Below are 17316 nucleotides of genomic sequence, written 5' to 3'. Positions count from 1 at the left end.
GAGTCTTTTTACCCCACTGTCAATTACTTCATGTGGACAAATTTGCTTAATGCTCGCATTTCTCATGGCTGCTGAAGGCTCTTTCATATCTTCAAGTGTCAACAAAGCAGAGTGGAGTGTCAGAAGGAAGGGTGAACGTCTTTCCCTACACTGCTCAGCGGGGACCCATCTGCTTTATTTGTAGGACTGGCAGAGTTTTATGATGAGGGAAAAATGAATTGTACCCTAAGGTGAGACTCCCATTTTGATGGACTATAAAACATATTAAAATTGGTCATTATGATCTATATTTTTTCATGGCTTGAAGCCCTGTTAGGATAATTTTTCTTGAGTTATAAAAGTAGAGATGGCTTTGGTTTCTGCGTTGGGTGGCGGTGCGCTGGTGGAGGGTGGAGGCCGGGACTCCGGGATTCGTGTATTTCTACCCTGAGCATGCTGGTGGGTGAGCGTAGGCCTGGCCACGCTTTGTGAATTAGTGTGTCAGTTAGCGTGTCAATGACACAAATGGTTGTGTCTTGAGAATTTCACAGACTCACTCTGTGCACTTTGCACAGTTCCCGTTCTGTTTTATTTCCAGGTGTGCGGGGCTCAAACGGCACGCTGACTGGTGTGCCACAGGAGAGAACACATCACTGTTGCCACACAAGATGCAGGGAGAGCCCTTCAGTGATTCCACTTAGCTCACGTCGAAGTGCGAGGGAGAAACACCACCCTACAGCGGCCATTGTAGACCCGATGAGAGCCGTCTAAGAGCCTGGTTTCTCCACAATGTGTCCTGTTGGCTTTTACTCATAGTTCTCAACAGTCCTATTACTATCAAGTACGAGACATGGAAATTCCACACAACCCAGCTGTACCACTGCGTGTGGTCAGAATAGAATGAAGTCTATGCCGACGTAGCTTCCACCGTGCTCTTGGCCGTTGTCCCCACTGTGGGACACACCTGGCTCAGAAAGAGGAAGTCAACTAGCTGGCCCCACTTGTTTCTCAGTCCTGGGACCACATGTGGCAAATCTGGCCACCTCTAGGATTGGTCCCCGACTCTTCTGCTCGTGCATCCCCTTGCAGTCCCTAGATAGGTGCACATACACCCCTCCCCTTCCTGCTGATCTTTGATCTGATTGGCTCAATAAACGAGATCTTGCACCGTGACTCCCAGATGCATCCCCTCTGGTGAGGGAGGGGGTGGGTCGGTCTGTTGACCCTTTCCTTTCTTGGCTTGTTCAGTCGGGGCGTGCCTTCCCTGTCTCTCCCGCAGGTTGGGGGGGCGCGGGTGGCTAAAAACCCCAACAATGACGCCCAACGTGGGGCAATGAGGAAGATGTTCACCAAAGTGAAACTATCGGCGGGCCAAGCCAAGCGAGTTCCGAGGTAAGGGTATCCCCGAAAAGATGGGGCAATCTCATACTAAGCATGATGAACCAGCTCTTAAAGTGCAGAGATTCATGCTCAAAAGCCGAGGTTTAGAGATCTTGGACCCCCAAGCCAAAAGGGTCTTGTTGGGGATTTAGTTTGGCCTTAAGGGAGGAAGGGCAACAGAGCTCCTGAGACGCTGCCCTTCCCCCAGCCCTGGGGCAGTATGGGAGGGAGCCCCTCCCACCTTCCGGCCTCAACCGGAAGAGAAGCCAGCGGTCCCCGCCTCTCGGCTCGGCCACGTGTCTAATGGCGGAGGCCTGGCCCTTGGGGGATTGTGATTTCTGCCCACAGAGGAAGTTTCATGACATCACCTGATGGGCAGCCCAGCTCAGCCAATCAGCTAGTCACCCCAAGTCCCTCTCCTTCCCACCTTTGTCACCGTAATAAATTCTTCTGCCCTCCCTCTGGATGGGGAGACTCGCAGAACATCCAAACCTGGCTCCCCGAAACCTCTGTCCTGCATCGGCTCCTGACACGTGAGGGGTATGGGGGGAGGTTTCGGCAACTTTCCTCATCTTAGCATAATCCATAAGAACACGCTTTGTTCCTTCTGCGGGCGGGAGGGATAATTCAGAGTGTTCTTTCATAGTTTGGGATTTAGGCATCTGTTGGGATCCATCTTTCCCCTTGATGGAAGGGGCTTGATGCACCTCCCCCAGCCCTGGGGAATGCGGCCCTGCTACCCCCTCTGGATTGGAATCCAGAGAAACCGGTTGGGCAAACAGCCCCCAACCCAGCCCACGCTAGCCAGCCTGGCGCCTACCAACCCGCCCTGGTTCGGCGTGCTCGAGTGACGTTAGCCCTTGGGGGTCAGGTGATACCTTTCAGCCTATCGACATCCTGGCCAAATCCCTCCCTCGGAATCATCTCCCCTTGTCCTTCTCTTAATAAAGTTAGTTCGCTCTAAGAAGCCAGCCCCGTTGCATATGTACGCCAGACTTCTAGCGTAAGGAGGCGAGCACATATCTGTGGCAGATCATGTGCGCACCAGGTCGGAGCTATCTCCCCCGTTCCACTCTAGCTTATTTGCAGGTCGAATGACTAGGGGAGAGGGGGTGAAAGGGAGAGTGGAAAGGAAGAAGTAAGAGTCCGAGCCGGGAGGGGCAAAAACCCCCAACATTGTGGCACCCAATTTGTTCCTTCTGCGGGCGGGAGGGATAATTCAGAGTGTTCTTTCATAGTTTGGGATTTAGGCATCCCCCTGGGAGATAGGGGGAAGGGGGTCCCGAGCCCCCAACAGGTCTGGGAAACCTTATGGACCCATATACCCTTTTGAGCCTTGGCCTAAGCTCCTAGATTCTGCACCAAGAGCCCCTGTCCCAGCTGCGCCCTGGCTGGTGGACGCTGATCTTTTCAACTGGGCTACTTGGGACCGCGTAGAACAAGTGGGGAGGAAGAGGGAAATTAACTTGGGAGAAGATCCCCTTCTTGGTGTTTACCTGACCCTATCCCCCCTCAAGGCCTGTTTCTCTCCAGGGCCCCCCCAGAGGGAACTCCTGGGGACAGTAGGGGTTGCCACTGGGGTGAGAATAGGCATTGAGGTCTTGGTACCTCACTTCCTGTTTATGATAAACTGTCTAAACAAATGATTAATGATATACATCAAGTTCCTAGCACTATCCTAGGCTGCAATCTCAACTTGATTCCTTGGCTGCTGTGGTCCTTGAGAATCGCCGGGGCCTGGACCTGCTTACCGCCAGAGAAGCGGGACTCTGCCTGTTTTTACAAGAGGAATGCTGGTTTTATCTTGAGCGGCACTGAAACGAACTGAACTCTGGACTGGGCTAAATGGGTGGCTCCCTTACCTTCTCCCCTTTGTGGGCCCTTTGTTAATTCTTGTATTTACATTTGGCCCTTGTGTGGTTAATAGGCTTCTTCAATTTCTTAATAAGCCACAGCTGTTCAGTTAATGGTAGCCTGACAACGATATGCTGCCTCGCAAGAGGTTGATTGGGAACCCTATGAGGTTGGCCATGGCCCCTACCAGGATGTACAGGCGTGAGGCCAAACAGGGCTCCCTCTTCAGTGTCAATCTCTCCCCCCGAATTTCCCCCGAGAACTGCAGCTAGAGACGGGTAAGAGGGGGTGCCGGTCTGGCCAACCTAAGACAGGGCCTTCAGCTTAGCTCTGAAGAAGTTCCCGATGATGGGTAAGGCAGAAAAGGTGACCCACCCAACCTAAGACAGGTGGGTTCGCTTCTAAAACAAAAAGGGGGAGATTTGGTACACACCTGGATCAGAAAGAGGAAGTCAACTAGCTGGTCCCGCCTGTTTCTCAGTCCTGAGACCACATGTGGCCAATCTGGCCGCCTCTAGGACTGGTCCCCAACCCTTCCACCCTTACGGACAGTTCATGCCTCCCCTTGCAGTCCCTAGATAGGTGCACGTACACCCCTCTCCTTCCTGCCTATCTTTGATCTGATTGGCTCTTGTAACTTATAAGTTACACGTGCTCCCCTCAATAAACAAGATCTTGCGCTGACTTGACTCCCAGGTGCGTCCGATTGTCCTCTGGTGAGGGAGGGCTGGGTGGGGGCGGTCTGTCGACCCTTTCCTTTCTTGGATCGTCTGGTCAGGGCGTGCCTTCCCATCTCTCCCGCAGGTCAGGGGAGCGCGGGGGGGGGGCTAAAAACCCGGACACCCCCCCGTGCTATCCCCCTTACTCACCCCCTGTCCCCCTTTTACTCCCTCCCCATGTTCTGTGTCCTTGAATCCACCTTCCCGGTTGACTATGAGTGTTCTTTTTTTTGGGGGGGGGCAGTCCTGGGCTTGAACTCGGGGTCTGGGCACTTCCCTGAGCTTCTCTTGCTCATGGCTAGCACTCTACCAGTTGAGCCACAGCGCCACTTCCGGCCTTTTCTGTGCATGTCTGCTTCCTGCATGCTAGGCCAGCGCTTTACCACGAGGCCACGTTCCCAGTCTGACAGTTTTTCCTCTTTCCGTGACTCCATAGAGGATGAGATGCGCCGAGCGTCCTCAGGGAGAGGAATTCCGGGGTGAGGTTTCATTCGGGCCCCTTTCCCAGCCTTTGTGATGCACAGGACGCTCCTGTCTCCATGGCTGCTGCTCGGTGCCCTGGCTGGGGTTGGGCCAGCGCTTTGTTGGCTTTTTGCCGTGAGAACCTGGTGAGTTTCTGGGCCTCGGGCCAGGGTGTGTGCCATTCCCTAGCTCGTCTCCAGGCCTCCTAGAGTCCCTCAGCCTTTTCCCTTGAGAGGTCCTCCAGGAAGTGCTCCACACTCCTGGGCCTGCAGCGGCCAGCCCGGGCCTGGGCTTCCTCCTCGGATTTGGCCAGATTCTTGCTGAGACGCCAGTGCTCTGCAGGCCCCAGTCCCTGGCAGCCAGTGTATCCCCCTTTTAAATAACGGGTACCCTGCCATGCAGTGTACCCCCACATTTAAATAACAGGCCCTGAGACACAAACTCAGGAGAGCTAGTCTGACTCTTTGGTGGCAGAAGCATTCTCTGTGTTTGTATTTTGGGAATAAAAATTTAGTTTTTCTCTTCATAGCTTTTCATTTCATGGAACAGTGTTATGATAACACGTGTCTGTTTAACAAAAATATGCTTTAATCAGTGCTTCTTTGGTACTGGGAGGTTCACGTGTTCAGGAGGTGGTGGTGGGCACATGGGATGGGAGAGGGGACGGTGAGGATGGGAGGGGATGGGAGAGGACGGGAGAGGATGGGAGGGGATGGTGAGGGGATAGGATGGGACAGGAGAGGACAGGGATGGGACGGGAGGGGACGGGAGAGGACCAGAGACGATGGAAGAGGACAGGAGAGGATGGGAGAGGATGGTGAGGGGATAGGAGGGGACGGGAGAGGACAGGGAGGGGACAGGAGGGGATGGGGGAGGATGGAGTGGGGATGGTGAGGGTACGGAAGAGGGGATGGGAGAGGACGGGAGAGGACGGGGGGACGGGAGAGGGGATGGGAGAGGACGGGAGGGGACAGGATGGGACGGGAGAGGACGGGAGGGGACGGGAGAGGACAGAATGGGACGGGAGGGGACGGGAGAGGATGGGAGGGGACGGGAGAGGACGGGAGAGGATCGGAGGGGACAGGAGGGGACGGTGAGGGCTTGTTGCCCTTGCCTGTGTCTGAGGAAGTCCAGGGATGGCTTCTCTCAGCGAGCTCTGCTCTCACACTGGGCTTTCCTTGGGATAGTCCCATCCTGACGCGTTTCCCTTTGTCTCTGCAGAGGAGAGCCGGGTGTTCTCTATGCCGCCTGGTCACAGAGACGGTTCCCTTCTGAGAAAGCCGAGCCACACCCCAAGATCGGTACACTGGGATCTGGGCTCAGGCGATGCCCATCTTCTCTCCCCTGGCCTGGGGTTTGCTTCTGGGTAGCCCCCGTGGTCTTCCCTGCCGCGCCCCCTCTGCTTTGTCCACCCAGGGCTCCGCAGGTACCCCCAAGTCACGGATTAAGATGCCTGGCCTGGGGCACTTTGTTCAGAGGAGTTGCCGCTCAACAAAGCAGTTAATGAACACAGCACGTGGCGATCAGGCCACTCGCTTCAGGGCTGTCACCACCCCTCTCGGCCTCCCCTTCCTCAGGGTTCTTAATGTAGGGTGTGCATTGGGTTTTCAACAGCTTGTGGGCATCCTCCACCCTCTACACCCTCTCTTAGGAAACTCCCCCAGATTCCTCCACGCAGAGTAACGCCTCCCACGCCTGTCTCCACGTTCTTCCTCCGCCAGAGGCTCCCGCCTTCCTGCCTTTGTTGGCTTAAACCTTTCTGCCCGTCAGCGGGCACAGTTACGTGACAGCCCGCAGTGGCTCCGGACGTGCAGGAAGCCAGGGGAGTCCGTCCTGTATTTTATTTTCAGTCCCCTATCTTTCCTTTTAATGTGCCTTTCAGACCTCTGTTTGCCTTTCAACGACTTGCTTTTGACAGTACTGGAGTCTGAACTCAGAGCCCTGCGATTGCTAGACAGGCCCATGGCGGGCATCCCCAGCCTTCCAGTTAAAGTGTTTACATTAGATATAGGAAAGGCCTCGTACGCGTTTCTTACCATAGCACAGCGTCCAACGGAGTTGAGGGAGTTTAGACTTCATGTAGGTTTGTACTCATCGCCGCCAGGCTCACGTTCTCCTCCTGTCTCTGTTAACTCCTATCAGCACACTTCATCCATTAAATAATCCACTCACGTGGCTTAGCAGGCCACTTGGACGTTCAGTCAGCCAACAGGTCGCCTTCATTCCACGGAAGTCCTCGCTGGTGGCAAGGCCCCGCGCCGTGGCGATGGACCGGCCGGGTGGCTGCTGGTGGGGCGGCGGCCACGCGCTGCTCCATGCCGTCACGGAGGGGGGCGGTGGCCACGCGCTGCTCCATGCCGTCACGGAGGGGGAGGGCGGCCACGCGCTGCTCCATGCCGTCACGGAGGGGGAGGGCGGCCACGCGCTGCTCCATGCCATCACGGAGGGGGAGGGCGGCCACGCGCTGTTCCATGCCTTTACGGACGGGGAGGGCGGCCACGCGCGGCTCCATGCCATTATGGAGGGGGGGGGGCGGCCACGCGCTGCTCCATGCCATCACGGAGGGGGAGGGTGGCCACGCGCTGCTCCATGCCATGGACGGGGAGGGCGGCCACGCGCTGCTCCATGCCGTCACGGAGGGGGAGGGCGGCCACGCGCTGTTCCATGCCTTTACGGACGGGGAGGGCGGCCACGCGCGGCTCCATGCCATTATGGAGGGGGGGGGGCGGCCACGCGCTGCTCCATGCCGTCACGGAGGGGGAGGGCGGCCACGCGCTGCTCCATGCCATGGACGGGGAGGGCGGCCACGCGCTGCTCCATGCCGTCACGGACGGGGAGGGCGGCCACGCGCTGCTCCATGCCATGGACGGGGAGGGCGGCCACGCGCTGCTCCATGCCGTCACGGACGGGGAGGGCGGCCACGCGCTGCTCCATGCCGTCACGGACGGGGAGGGCGGCCACGCGCTGCTCCATGCCGTTACGGAGGGGGGCGGTGGCCACGCGCTGCTCCATGCCATGGACGGGGAGGGCGGCCACGCGCTGCTCCATGCCGTCACGGACGGGGAGGGCGGCCATGCGCTGCTCCATGCCGTCACGGAGGGGGAGGGCGGCCACGCGCTGCTCCATGCCGTCACGGAGGGGGAGGGCGGCCACGCGCTGTTCCATGCCTTTACGGACGGGGAGGGCGGCCACGCGCGGCTCCATGCCATTATGGAGGGGGGGGGCGGCCACGCGCTGCTCCATGCCGTCACGGAGGGGGAGGGCGGCCACGCGCTGCTCCATGCCGTCACGGACGGGGAGGGCGGCCACGCGCTGCTCCATGCCATGGACGGGGAGGGCGGCCACGCGCTGCTCCATGCCGTCACGGAGGGGGAGGGCGGCCACGCGCTGCTCCATGCCATTATGGAGGGGGAGGGCGGCCACGCGCTGCTCCATGCCATTATGGAGGGGGAGGGCGGCCACGCGCTGTTCCATGCCTTTACGGACGGGGAGGGCGGCCACGCGCTGCTCCATGCCATGGACGGGGAGGGCGGCCACGCGCTGCTCCATGCCATGGACGGGGAGGGCGGCCACGCGCGGCTCCATGCCATTATGGAGGGGGGGGGCGGCCACGCGCTGCTCCATGCCGTTACGGACGGGGAGGGCGGCCACGCGCTGCTCCATGCCGTTATGGAGGGGGGCGGAGGGAAAGGATGCCGGAGCGTCCTTAGGCAAACGTTTGTAAACCTTGCTTAATTCTCAGCCTGTGTGTTGAACTAAATGCAAGTCCTGCCCGGCTCAGCACCGGGCCCTCCGCGGCCGGCCTCAAGCAGCTTGGAAGTTACCACCCATCCGCGCCCGCCGCCGGGGGCGTAACGAGCCACGCGAGTCAGCGCGCCACGGAGGAGCGCGGAGCCCCACGGAGGAGCGCGGAGCCCGGGGACGGCTGCCGGCCGGAGCCCCACGGAGGAGCGCGGAGCCCCACGGAGGAGCGCGGAGCCCCACGGAGGAGCGCGGAGCCCGGGGACGGCTGCCGGCCGGAGCCCCACGGAGGAGCGCGGAGCCCGGGGACGGCTGCCGGCCGGAGCCGCTGCGCGGAGCGCCCGCTCCCCCGACGGCTGGAGAGCAGGCTTCTCACCCGCCCAGCGGGCCTCGCCGGGCCTCGGGGGCGCGCGCCTTGGAGAGGCGGACACGGCCTCTTAAAGACGGGGTGTGCGCGGCCCCTCACACCCCCCGGGGCGGCCCCGACACACGGCTCTGCGTCAGGGGTCAGGGGTCACGTCTGCCCCTCCCCCCCGCTGTCGCATTGTGACTGGGGGGTCCTTGGGGAACGAAGGTGTCTGCCGCGCTCGCGTGAGGCTGCGGAGGCGGAGGGCGGGCGGCGTGAGCCCCTCGCAGCCTCTCCAGAGGCCTCCTCCCGCCCTCCCCCGCCCTCCCGGCCCCCTCCCGCCCTCCCCGGCGCCTCCCGCCCTCCCCCGCCCTCCCCGCCCCCTCCCGTATCTCCCGCCCTCCCCTCCTCCCCCGTCCTCCCCCGCCCCTCTGCCGCCCCGCCCACTCCACGCCCCCTCCATCGCCCCGCCCCCTCCATCGCCCCGCCTGTTTAGAGAACAGGGAACAGTGTTTAGGTAGAGAACAGGGAACAGTGTTTAGGTAGAGAACAGGGAGCAGTGTCTGATTAGAGAACAGGGAGCAGTGTCTGATTAGAGAACAGGGAACAGTGTCTGATTAGAGAACAGGGAACAGTGTTTAGGTAGAGAACAGGGAGCAGTGTCTGATTAGAGAACAGGGAACAGTGTCTAGGTAGAGAACAGGGAACAGTGTCTAGGTAGAGAACAGGGAACAGTGTCTAGGTAGAGAACAGGGAACAGTGTCTAGGTAGAGAACAGGGAACAGTGTCTAGGTAGAGAACAGGGGACAGTTTCTAGGTAGAGAACAGGGAACTGTCTGATTAGAGAACAGGGAACAGTGTTTAGGTAGAGAACAGGGAGCAGTGTCTAGGTAGAGAACAGGGGACAGTGTCTAGGTAGAGAACAGGGAACAGTGTCTGATTAGAGAACAGGGAACAGTGTTTAGGTAGAGAACAGGGAGCAGTGTCTGATTAGAGAACAGGGAACAGTGTTTAGGTAGAGAACAGGGAGCAGTGTCTAAGTAGAGAACAGGGAACAGTGTCTAGGTAGAGAACAGGGAACAGTGTCTAGGTAGAGAACAGGGAACAGTGTCTAGGTAGAGAACAGGGGACAGTTTCTAGGTAGAGAACAGGGAACAGTGTCTGATTAGAGAACAGGGAACAGTGTTTAGGTAGAGAACAGGGAGCAGTGTCTGATTAGAGAACAGGGAACAGTGTCTAGGTAGAGAACAGGGAACAGTGTCTAGGTAGAGAACAGGGGACAGTTTCTAGGTAGAGAACAGGGAACTGTCTGATTAGAGAACAGGGAACAGTGTTTAGGTAGAGAACAGGGAGCAGTGTCTAGGTAGAGAACAGGGGACAGTGTCTAGGTAGAGAACAGGGAACAGTGTCTGATTAGAGAACAGGGAACAGTGTTTAGGTAGAGAACAGGGAGCAGTGTCTGATTAGAGAACAGGGAACAGTGTCTAGGTAGAGAACAGGGGACAGTTTCTAGGTAGAGAACAGGGAACTGTCTGATTAGAGAACAGGGAACAGTGTTTAGGTAGAGAACAGGGAGCAGTGTCTAGGTAGAGAACAGGGGACAGTGTCTAGGTAGAGAACAGGGAACAGTGTCTGATTAGAGAACAGGGAACAGTGTTTAGGTAGAGAACAGGGAGCAGTGTCTGATTAGAGAACAGGGAACAGTGTCTAGGTAGAGAACAGGGAACAGTGTCTAGCTGAGGGCCGGGCACTGCGCGAGGAGAGTGCTCGGCGCTTCAGCTAAGGAGTTGTGACTGGAAAGAAGGCTCAGTTCTTACATTCCTAGGCTCGGAGCTCATCTGTTGGATCCTACCTTATGAACAAGCAGTTCGTCGATGATACGGTGTCTCCCCGCCCCCGGAAGGGGCAGGAAGGAAGATTCAGAGCAGTCAGAGAATTTCTAGCTGGGATAAATATAACTGGCACACGCTTCGTCTTCATATATACCCACATACAAATATACCTTTCCAAATCTATGAAGCAAGCAAACCTTCAAAAAGGGAGCTCGCGTGTTAACGAGTTAGCTTTCTGAATACACTTTTTATCATCTTTGCGTAGCTGTACGAAGGAGCTGCCATTTCACAAAGCGGTTTGTGAATGTAACGCGTCCCGCTCATTGATTGGCATCCCTTTCAACGTTCTCACCCCCCTTCCTCCCACCTCTCTCTTATCTTCTTAATTTTGTAGATCTACAATGGATTTTTTTTTTTTTGCCAGTCCCGGGGCTTGAACTCAGGGCCTGGGTTCTGTCCTGAGCTTCTTTTGCTCAGGGCTACTACTCTACCACTTGAGCCACAGCGCCACTTCTGGATTTTCCTGTTTATGTGGTGCTGAGGAATCAAACCCAGGGCTTCATGCGTGCTAGGCAAGCGCTCTACCACTAAACCATGGTCCAGTAGTAGATTGGATTTTTGACTACATTCTCTTCCTCTTCTCTTCATTTGTCTGTTCCTTACCCCTTGACCCCCACCCCTTTTGGTACCCCTTCTTGGTGTTTTATTTTGCTGAACTTTGACTTTACCTTTCCAAGGAATTACATTATTTGGGTTCTTCCTTGGATCTGCCGTATTTTAGTTAACATGTTTATATTTGCTTGTATACCACCCAATGTGTTTACTTATGAGTTTGTAAGCTAAATCTAGCTTCCACATGTAAGAGAAAACATATGGACCTGACTTACTCTACTTAATATAATGTTTTCCAGGTCTTCCCATTTCATTCCAAATGGTACAACATCATTCTTTCTAATGGATGAGTAGAATTCCATTGTGTATATATACCACATTTTCTTGATCCATTCGTCCACAGAGGGGCATCCGGGCTGATTCCACACCTTGTCTGTGGTGGATATTGTTGCAATGAACATGGTTGTGCTGTTGGCTTGACTGTAATCTTTTGGGTAAATACCCAGGAGTGGAATTCCATTAGTGTCTAGAAAGCCCACAGATATTAGGGTCAGCCACATGAGAGTATGAAGAAAGCATTTGCACATAAGAGTCATGGCTCTGAATTTCATCTTTGCTTTGAAATCAGTAGCTACCTTCCAAACATCTTGTTTTGTTTAGGAAAGCTTTTAATGGAGAATGAAGTATAACAGTGATCACCTCCAAAGGGTTTCATGGTTGCCACCAGGTGAGAATTGCATTGGCATCTTGAGTCCTTCCAGAGAAGGTGGTGTAAATGGTGGCCATGCAGTCTGGTCCGTGGTTCTGAGTTACCCTGTGTAGCATTTGTGAGTCGCAGCTGAGAAGATCCCGGTCAGATTCCCTGTGCTAGACGGCTCACGTGGCTTGCAGGGAAGTCTTATTTCTTCACCTTATCTTCTCCTTCACGAAAGGATGGATTTGGGGCTGTAGTGATTCTAATGGTAAAGAGCTGTCACTTACAATCACAAATAAGGAGGCAGCTGACTCAGGCTTTGGCATCAGGAAACCGCAGTAATTCAATCAGGTAAGAGCGGGGAAGTTCCGAGGGTGTCGTGCTGAGCAGGGCAGACATGCCATGTGTCCCTGGCTGTCCTTGTCCTCTTCCAGTGGCACAGGGAGCCACTGGTAGGTTCTGGAGATCAACTTAAACTCAGAAACTATGGAAGGGAAAGAACCTTATTTGGGGTGCTGAGAATTACAATCAGAAAAAAAAAAAAACACAGAGAGCTCTGAATGAGAGCACCAAAGATGCGGCGTTTATGCAAGGCTCTCTGGGAGCAAGCTGACCTCAAGCTGCTCTGAAGAATGGTGGAGAACCTGTGGGCTAGCAAGGCCGTGTGCTACAGTCTGAATAGACACCAAGGAAGGCAATGTGACAATTGTTACACAACATGTGATGCAGTATCTGTATCATTTTTCTTGTTCTCAGGCCCTTGGAGTGATGGGAGAGGGCCAAGAAGAGGCTGCGTGTGTGTGTGTGTGTGTGTGTGCGTGTGTGTGTGTGTGGTGTGTGTGTGTGATGTGGTATGCATTTTACCATAGCTGTAGAAACACAAACTTAGGAACTAAAGCCATGCATTTTGCAGTGGATGGCAAGCTAGACCTGCCCTTTGTCCCAAGAGGAAAGTATAATTATTACACTAAGCAGCAAACCACCTACTCCTTGTGGAACCTTGTGGAAGGCCATCACTAGACACACATCTTTGGGCAGGCAGGACGGGGCAGTTTGTCAGTGCTCTGCTCACGGGAAGCCCAGAAACACAGAAGAGCCATTGGGGATTTTCTCTTAAGGACAGTGTTTTGATTTGGTGTATATATTTTTTAAGTGATCTTGAGAGGCTGATGGCTGCGAGTAATGGGAGGTCAAAATGGCCCTGCTCCCAAATGAATGACCCTGTCTCAGTGATTTCATTGGTTGACCCAGCGTGGTGAGCGTTGTCTGAACATACTCGGTCCTGCACAGCCGTTTCCGCACTCGTGCCAGCAGGATGGGACCATCTTGTCTTCATTTGTTTTCTGAAGCTTATTTTGAATGGACAGTGTGATGCAAGTGCTGGAGACACAAGTATGGAGGGGAAGTTCGTCCACCCCAAAGTGAGAGCACAGGGAATAGGGCCCAGTGGCATTTGGCTATGAAACCATGGAAGACAGTCCATGTCGTCTCGTGCTTGTGGGAAGGCCGGCTTGGGAGCAGTGAGTTTTCATTGTCTTGGAGGATGTCAGTTGCCTAGGAGAAGGTAAGCAGGCCAGGTAGGGAGGTGGGACTCTGATACGCAGGAAAATGGGCAGAAGAAAGGCTGAGGCTCTCTCTGAGGCCTGAAGCATTCCCAGGCGAGATGGCGGGTGGAATGTGGGGCGTGCGGCAGACACTGAAGGAGAAGAACAGGCGGCGTCCCGGGCGGAGGCTCCTGGGAAGGTGAAGAATCCTGAAAACACCCCTTTAGGTTTCTGGAAGGCTGGTGATCCAATCAGATGGGGAATTTGTATCTTTCTTCTGATGGCCTTAAGGAAAATGGATTAGGGGAGGGCCAGGGCTTAGATGAGAAGATTAGGAGCGGAGAAAACCCTTACAATGTCATTTTGGTAATCAAGATCTAAATGAAGGGTGTCTCAAAGGGGACAGGTGAGAGGGGTATTTAGGGAGCAGGATCAATAGGACTTTGTGGCTAATTCAATGTTGGGAGTTAGAAAGTCCACAATGACTTTATTGTCAGTTGCAGGGCATCGGTTCAAGAAAACAATATCGGGATAAGAGCAGGTTTGTGTGTGTGTGTGTGCGCGTGAGAGAGAGAGAGGCGATAAGGAGATTATGAGTTCATCTTGGACATATTGACTCTGTGCCTGGTGGAATCTCAGCAAGGTCACTGCAGTGGCAGGACTGCGCGCAGGGAACCTGGCCTCCGCAGGAAGAGCAGCTCTTGTTCCCAGTTCTCCATGATTCACATTCCTGACAACAGACAAGCTATGGAGATGGGAATTATTTCGTCTAGAACGAGTAAGAGGAATGGGCTTTCCAAACAAAAGATGTATGTTTTGTCTCCACTTACACTTGAGCTTAGGACATTGCACGTGGATGACATTTCCAAAATGTTTTATCAAACATTGCCTTACAAAACTGCATGAAAGTTTGGAACTTCTTAGATTAATTGCTGAAACTAGTGGAAAAAGTATTTGCTTTTTTTTGTAAAAGCTTTGCTAAATAAAAATAGTAATCTTTATAAAATGATACAAGAGAACAGCTTGCTGAAAAGATACAGAGGAGGCATTTGTTTTGTGTCCCTATGAGAGTTACCTGACCTTCAAAGAAACTACTTTGATCCTTATTATTATGCTATTTATTTTTTATAGACATTCACTTAAGGGGACTTTATTATTCTGGTAAAATTGATGTAGTATGTAAGAAAACCATTCTTTTAATAGTGCCATTCATCTCGAAGGGTTAGCATTCTATTAGATTTTATCATGCTCTGTGGTACAGTCTCCTAACTATGTTATTCTTACTAGGCTTCTGCCTAAACAATTTTAGCAAACAATAATGGTAATTCTTGGACTTGGGTCTCTTCAGAACATCCCCTATCACTGTTATTTCTTGGTCAATAAAATTATAGGATGTCCAGCAATGGAGTTTAAAATATCTGTCGCTCCTATTGTTTTCTACGTCCCCAAGCAAGTTCTCATGGAAGGAAGTAGCCTGGGTGTGGGAGTGGCCTGGTTTCTCCGCTGCAACCAATCCTATGAGTCTTCCCGCAGGATGGTGAGCTGCTGTGAACCAAACGACCAGAAGGCTGTCTGTCCCGTAAACCCTCTTCCTAGGCAATAACTAGAAGAACCACTGGGAAACAATACAGCTTTATCTCTAACAGATATCAGTGACCTGTGCGCATGTACACACACACACTTCATAAAATTGAAAATGTACCAAAACGATATACATATATATGTGATGTGTTTTCTATGCATGCATATGTGTGTATGTATGTTCATATGTAGTGGAGCTCTCTGCAACTCAAAATCACCCACGAAGCTTATGTCTATTGACACTGGGTGTATTTGTTACTGACTACAGGCAGCAAGGCTCCAGAGGACTGGAACCTGAACTGACGGGTCAGTTCTTCTGTCTTGGCCTGTGGGTTAAAAGCGCAGAAGTTTGATAGGAAATGGTGGCTTAACTGTGAATACTTCAGAGTGATGTGGAAAACACATGCCTGGTGCGTAGAATGTCAGAGCCGCTGGCCACCTCCCGCCTCCTTCCTGTCCTCCAGCTGAAGGGGAGCTGAGAACGTGGACACGGACCAGGCTCTCAGCACCGCCAGCCTCCTGGCTAGGCTCTGGTCTTCTCTGAAGCAACTCACCTGTCCTTGCTCTCTTTCACTACTAGAAATTATAACCTTGAGCTCAAACGCTCAACAATATCAGTATAACAATTTTATTCAACGTACCTTTCCTCTAAACAGCCTTCAGCGTTGATCGTGCTCAAGGAAAACACAGATAAATTAGATCTTCACATTTCTCCCTTTCCTACAAGAGGTGAGGTGAACCGTCTCTTTGCCCACATTTTCAATGGCAGATGTTTTCAAATTCAAGGCCTTCCTGTGTGCAACCTGTTTGTTATTGGGGAGTGAAGGCCGTTCAGAAAAGGACTTACCTACTTTTGTCTTTTGGAGACTCGGAGGAGAAATACTACCAAGCACCGCAGGTGCAGATTACTCATTTCTGGAATCTATGTGCAAACGCCTCTTTCTGGTTGAAACTCAGCAAGGGATGAAGGTGAGGATTCCCGCCCCCTAATTCACAGCTGAAAGGGACAAGGAGAGGCACTCTGGGAAACTTACTGAGTCTGTTCCTAACTTGGTGATGACAACCTGGAATTTAAGCTCATTCTTGACAGTGAAAGACAATCATGTGCTTTCTCCTTTGTGCCCTGTCTCCAGCCGAAGGCATCTGCTTAGCGGGGAAGGGAAACGGGATTACATTAGCTGGTTGCTAACTGAAGTCAATATTTAGCTCTTGATACCCACTGTAGCGTTTTGAGTCCTCAGGATGATCTTCACAAAGATCAGCTGAGTTGGAGAGAGAAGAGGATTTTCTAAATCCATTTAGCGGCCATGAATATCAAAACTACCCCGGAGGGACCGGGCATCCTAGCATTTTCAGTGCGCTAGGAGGAGAGAAAACCGAATGTGTCGTCGAGAGTTTTGCCTGGGGGGGTGGCTGGGAATCTAAGCTGGTTTTGTCCGAGGCCATCGCAGGAAGGCCCGGGAGCTGCAGGAAGGGTGAGGGATTCGTCTCCCGGCCTTCCCCTTCTCCGTGAGAGCACCGGGGGTGCGTCCCTGGCCAGGGCCGCAGAATCCACGAGGGAAAGGCTGCGAGCCACGGCACCTCGGCCAGGCGGTCGGCTCGCGGGGCGCGGCGGAGCCCCCGCAGCCGCTGTGCCTCTGCCGCGTGCTCCCGAGTCGTGGCGAGCTCAGAAGTCGCCTGTGGCCAGCCGCGGTCCTCGGGAGGCCTGGCAGAGCCTGCTCCTCTGTGCGGCCTGCGATGGGGACAAGGGGCCGAGGCTCTTCAGGGTGAGCCGGGGCGGCCCGAGGCACGCTTCCGAGGGTCAGCGCGGAGGAGCAGAGGCGGCGTCCGCAGCTGACACGGCCGGGCCCCGAGCACAGAGCAGCAGCAAGATGACCCCTTCACCCGGGGCCTGGGACGGCACCGCCCGACCACCCCACTGCCCCGCAGACAGGGCCGCGTGGAGGGAAGACAGGCGGGGATTCCAGTCGACTCAAACGTGGCTGAACCGAGTGTACACCGACGCCAGCGCGCGGGCCCCTGGTCCAGGGCTTCGCGGGAGCAGCTGACCCTCAGGACCCGGACAACACAGCAGTGAAGCTGCCCACGTCAGGAGCTCCGCGTGTGCTCCAGGAGCCACTGCTGGACTCTCTAAGACGGGGGACAAAGAGCCTAACCTCCCCAAAGTGACAGCGCAAATCGGCTGTGAGGCTTGAACCTGGGCCTGGGGGCTGCCCGCAGGCTCTTCTGCTCAAGGCTAGTGCTCTACCACTTGGAGCCATAGCATCACTTCTGATTTGTGGTGGTTAAGTAGAGATAAGGGTCTCATGGGCTTTCCTGCAGGGGCTGGCTTTGAACCTGATCCTCAGATCTCAGCCTCCTGAGTAGCTAGGATTACAGGCGTGAGCCACCAGCACCTAGAAACAACTTAAATATTTTTAGCATTTAAAAAACTTGATTGTGTGTGTATCTACCACTACCCAGGGCCCGGAGCTCTGCCTCACACTTGAATCATGCCTTCAGTGTGAGATTTTGTTGCTTCTGAAGGTGCTAACCTGCAATGGAGAGAGGAGATCTTCTCCCCTCATTAATT

Source organism: Perognathus longimembris, chromosome 3, assembly GCF_023159225.1.
Source record: "Perognathus longimembris pacificus isolate PPM17 chromosome 3, ASM2315922v1, whole genome shotgun sequence".
Classification (NCBI taxonomy): Eukaryota; Metazoa; Chordata; class Mammalia; order Rodentia; family Heteromyidae; genus Perognathus; species Perognathus longimembris.
Note: the sequence above shows the minus strand (reverse complement) of the source record.